Source organism: Cryptomeria japonica, chromosome 8 (genome assembly GCF_030272615.1).
Source record: "Cryptomeria japonica chromosome 8, Sugi_1.0, whole genome shotgun sequence".
Taxonomy (NCBI): Eukaryota; Viridiplantae; Streptophyta; class Pinopsida; order Cupressales; family Cupressaceae; genus Cryptomeria; species Cryptomeria japonica.
In genome coordinates, this window is record NC_081412.1 from 555,455,731 (window position 1) to 555,461,553 (window position 5,823).

Below are 5,823 nucleotides of genomic sequence, written 5' to 3' on the forward strand. Positions count from 1 at the left end.
AAAAACACGAAGATGAGAATATGAAATTTGTTTGCCCAACCAAACTTCTTCTAGGATATCGAAATCCAATCTGGACAAGGGGCTTCTGTTGATCAGATAAACAGCTGTGTTAACCGCCTCTGCCTAAAACTCCTTGCTTAAGCTTGCATTTGACAACATGCATCGAGCCCTCTCAAGAATAGTTATGTTCATCCGCTCAGCTGTACCATTTTCTTGAGGAGTATATGGTACCACTTTGATTCGTCTAATGCCATTATCTGCACAAAAAACATCAAACTCCTCGGAACAAAATTCTCCCCCATTATCGATTTTTAAACATTTGATTTTATGCCCAGTTTGATTCTCAACCAAAGCTTTAAAAATTTTAAATTTAGAAAAAACTTCTGATTTTCTATGCATCATGTAAACCCACACTTCACGAGTATAATCATCAATAAAAGAGACAAAATAATTGGCACTGCCAAAAGATGTTACCTCCGTAGGAAAACTTCTGATTTTCTATGCATCATGCAAACCCACACTTCACGAGTATAATCATCAATAAAAGAGACAAAATAATTGGCACCACCAAAAGATGTTACCTCTGTAGATCCAAAAACGTCGGAATGGACAAGCTCTAAGGGTGGTGTTTTCTTATCATGACTGGTCTTCAAGAAGCTGATCTGCCTTTGTTTTCCATAGAGACAATGCTCACAAAACTCCAAATCAATGGACTTCAAACTAGGAAGTTGAACCCTCCTCAACATAACTTCAAGTCCCTTTTGGCTCATATGTCCGAACCTCTTATGCCAAAGATCTGAGCCACTATCGACAACTGACATTGCAGCTCCCACTTCACCAGGACATTCTAACATATAAATACTACCCAATTTGCAGCCTTTTGCAAGTACCAAGGCACCCTTTGTTACTTTCCAAGTATCTAAAGAAAATTTGACATCACATCCTTGAGCATAAAGCTGACTTACAGAGCTAAGATTCCTTTTCAGTGTGGAAACATGTCTCACATCTTTCAAGATCCAAGTATTTCCATTTTTCAATGACAATGTCACTTCACCTTTGCCACATTCTTTATTATCACCAAGAAAAACTTTTCCGAACATACCTTCTTGATAATTTGTGAAAGCACCCCAACATGGAGTAGCAAGAAAGGAGGCACCTGAATCGAGCACCTATGATTCTACAACAATGCCACTAGGTGATAGAACTAGAACGCCTTCATCTTTTTCATATGTTGTGTTGGCTTCGTTATTGCTCACCTTCTCTTGAGCCTTTTTGTAATTCCAACAATTCTTTTTTGTGTGACCGGTTTTGCCACAAAACCAGCATTCACCATTTTTGCCTTTGGATTTCGATCTTTTGGCAGATTTGGACCTCCTATTTTTATTTCTGCCTCTATCTTGACTCCTTCATTTATCACCAGTATTGACAACAGTCAAGGCATGACCAGATGAAGAGGATTCTTGATTTTTCCTCTGCATGTCTTCACTGAGAAGAGTAGCTGCAACATCATCAAATTGTAGTTTACTCTTGGCAGCCACCAAAGTGCTTACTACCATCACAACTCCTTCCCAGCTATTAGGTAAATGAGCATAATAACAAAATAGCTTTTATTTCATCATCCAGATTAAGTCCTACCGAAATCAATTGGGTGACTAAGGTGTTAAATTCATTTAGATGATTAGAAAAAATTCCACCTTCTTTCATCTTCAAATTATATAACCTCTTCATGATAAATATCTTGTTAGATGTTGAAGCCATCTCATACATGGATGAGAGTTTGTCCCATAACGCTTTCGAAGTCTGCTCTGCAGAAACGTTGAAAAGCACGTTGCTGGACAATGATAGAAAAATGGTTGCCCTTGCTTTCTTGTCCAATTTCTCCCAATCTTTGTTTGATAGTGAACCTTGCCCTTTGGCTTTTCCAGCCAATGCATTTGAGAGATCTTGCTTGATGAGCAACGATTCCATCTGCACCTTCCACAAACCGAAATTCTGCCTTGAAAACTTCTTGATTTTCCATTTGTCTGCTTCGTCCATTCTTCTGAAAATTCGTCAAGATTCCCAACCAGCTTCATCACCGAGCTGTTTTTCCAAGCTTCTTCACAAGAGCTCTGATACTAGTTGTTGAGCAGAAACAAACAAAATAGAAATGATAAATCAAGAAACAAAAAAATAAACTCAGAATGCAAAAGACAAAGACCAAGTTTTTTAACGTGGTTCACCAATTGGCTACATCCACATTGACCAAGGGATTGCTCTCTATTATTACTCAGAAAATCTCTCATACATCAATCAATCTGTCTCTCTCTACAGTAGGAATACACCATGTTCTTTTTCTACAACTAAAAAATATATATTATCTTCAAAAAGACTAACCAATAGTGCAATAACCATAACCTCCAAGAGAAATTAATAGCAGCCTCATCGTGGGAGCAGAACATGCAGAGGTCAATAATGAATATGGAAGTAGTGGAGGTCAGTAAAGAATAAGTAGTGGAGGCGTTACAAATAAGGATCAGACTGCATTTAAAGTCCACGTATACCAACAAAGAGCAAGTTCATTCAGGTTTATCCTCGAACCTGCAAATGGTGTCTATTATAGTAGATGAAGAAAGAGGAAGAATTGTAGAGATGCACACAGGTCTCTCCTCCAAACAGCAACACTTCCACAAACCTACAGAAGTTTATACAAACCTCTCACTTGAGGATATACTTTATATTAAGAGCTATTGCCGTGAGTCACGTCCAATTGGGGAAGGAGGCTTAGCACGAGTTTATAAGATGATCTTCCAAGGTGAAGTTTTGGCTAAAAAAGGAAATACAACATAGATCCCTTCACACCAAAAGATGGGTTGAGAATGAAGTTGATCTTCTGCTGGGAAAGGAACACATGAACATAAACAAGCTGTATGCTTGGTGTATAGAAGCAAACATATCCTACTTGGCTTACATGTATATAGATGGATGTTCTCTTGATGACTACTTGAGAGGAAATTGTGTAGGATTTAGCTATAGTTGGGTGCAGAGGTTCAACATGATATTGGGTATAGCTAAGGGAATTGAATTCTTACATTTGAATAAAATCATCCATGTTGATATCAAGCCCCAAAATATCATGGTGGATGCTAATGATAATGAGGCAAAGATTGTTGATTTTGGGCTCTCCAAGCACGTAGATTGGGAAGGCACACACGGGTCAACTGGTATGGTAGTTGGTACCAGAGGGTATTGGGCACCATAGTATTGCTGAAATAACAAGATCTCTTATAAACATGATGTTTACAGCTTTGGAATTGTTGTGTTTGGAACTGTTGTGTTAGAGATGATAACAGGGCAAAGGCATGTTGATTAAGCACGAAGCTCCAGTCAGTTCCATATTCCAAGATATTTACGGTACATGATAGAGAACAACCTTTTTGAAGAAGTCGTAGACCCTAAACTTAAACAAGATGGTCTGGACAACTTTGCTTTAGAAGAAGCCTTGGCTGTTGCAAATATAGCCCTCAAATGTGCTCACCCTGATAAGGCTGGGCGACCCGACATGAATCTTGTGGTCACAAAACTCACTTCTTTGATGAGCAGGGGCTGCAATAACATTGCTCGTCAACACAGAGAAGAAGAAATTGTACCTCTTGAAACTGTTACAGATTAAAAAAATTGAATTCTTAAAAAGTTTTAGTTTTGTTGTGATTTGATTTAATTTGCACTTAATCTATTTTGTGTGAAGGATATTTGTTCATTTTGTATTTTGTAGGTGTAAGGTAATGTAACTTTTATCCACGTTCATAGAAGAAAGTTTCTAACGTCAATTTTGTTTAAAACCATTTGTGTATTTTTATCATAACCATAAATTTAATCAATATATAACTGATTTGTACTAATGAATTTTAACATTAATACAATCTGATGATCAAAATTTAGAAGTAATCTCCTGATATATATTCAATACCAAAAAATCCTCTCAAATATATTATCCTTAATAAATACTATTTGATAATATTTTTATAATAATCTTGTTTAGTTAAGTGGCAGTTTTTGTTAGTGGGGTGGCAGTTTTTCAGTTTGTCTGTCTTATAAATGTTATATTACTCTCAAATAATAATACTAAGAAGTTTTGGGTCTTGCACATATTTTGCATCGGGTTGATGATATGCAGATCATTCTTGTTCATTGTTAACAATTTTGTATCGCTACTTCTCCTTCATCAGATATCAGATCAATACCAAAACCTTTTCTCCGGTCACCAAGATGGATATACCGGATTATTCTAGTCTTTAGTTTTTCAAAATGGATGAAAAATAGATGTTAAAAGTGCATTTTTGAATGGCTATATTGATGAGGGATTATATATTTACTAGCTTCAAGGTTTTAAAAGTGCATTATTAAATGGTTATATTTGTTGGAATTAATCACCAACCACCATCATTTACTCCTCTACTCCTCCGTAGCACATTCTAGCTGTGATTTCTTCTTCATATTCACATACGTATGGGCTACCATACTGCAGGACAGTGTTTTTGAAAAATGAATCCATTTTATAATCTTTTTTGTAGACTTTGTATGCATATCCTGTCAGTATATTTAATATCTTTGTTAAAGCTATCCTCTATTTTGCTGGGCTCATACGAAAGGAATATGGAGGCATTTTTGAATAAAATATAAAGGAAGAGTCTAGAAGTTCTTTTTGTAGCAATAGATATTTATATATAAATATAGGGTAGTCTTAGTAAAAAAAACATATATGAAAAACAAGGAAAATGTGTGTGGCTGTTATTAATCAGAACAAAGATAGGGGATTATGTGTTGATGTGTGAAATTAAAAAGAGTAGTAGCTCTCTTTTTCAAACCAGATTGTATGTCTTTTTATAGATGATTATATAACTTTGCAGTAGAAAAACTTACTTTATTTGTATTGTTTCAGTTATATCTCTCCGTTATTAGTTTTCTTTGTTACAATATGTACTCTACCTCTCTCCCATCAGTGATACCAGAACTGAAGGTTATTGAGTGAAGTATTTGAGAAGGTTTTTCCAAAAAATTAGAAGGGTTTTTTCACGGTCTACAATGGCAGCTCTAAGCACAAGTTTGACAAATCCACAGATCCCACAGTTTAATGAGAAAAATTATGATTACTGGGCAATCACAATGAAGTCGTTATTTTGTGCACAAGATTTATGGGAGTTTGTTGAGAATGAATGGCTTCAAAGAACTAGTAGATGCAGCAGCATATTTAAGGAAAATAAAAAGAAAGATTCAAAAGCCCTCTTTTACATCTTTCAAGGAGTTCATAAAAACATTTTTCCAAAGATTCAACCAATAACAAAATCAGAACAAGCATGTGATATTCTCCAAATAGCCTACCAAGGAATGGAAAAAGTGAAGATAGCCAAACTACAAATGTTGAGAAGGGACTTTGAGGCTATTTACATGAAGGAGTTAGAAACAATAGACTCATTTTTTACTCAAATCATGGGACTGGTAAACCAAATTAGATCACATTGTGAAACCCTTGAAGATAAGAGAGCGGTTGAAAAGATTCTAAGAAGTTTACCTAAAAGATTTGAATCTATTGTGGTGGCCATAGAAGAAACAAATGATCTTTTACAATTCTCAGTTGATGAGCTACATGCATCTCTCATTTCTCATGAGCATAGGCTAAATAGGTCATCAAATTCATCATTGGAGCATGCTTTCAAATCACAAGTTTCGATTGGTCAAGGTAGAGGCAGAGGAAGAACAAATTCAGAGGTACATAAAGAAATTCATATCAAGGTGGAAGAAGCAGCCCATCAAACTCAAGTGGAAGAGGTAGTAGCCCATCAA

The 5,823-nt window shown here is 35.9% G+C and overlaps 1 pseudogene; it reads left to right on the top strand.

Annotated features, from left to right (window-relative positions):
• The first annotated feature begins 2,631 nt into the window (after positions 1-2,631).
• On the top strand, positions 2,632-3,652 carry LOC131067058 (probable serine/threonine-protein kinase At1g01540; annotated as a pseudogene).
• Positions 3,653-5,823: the final 2,171 nt, after the last annotated feature.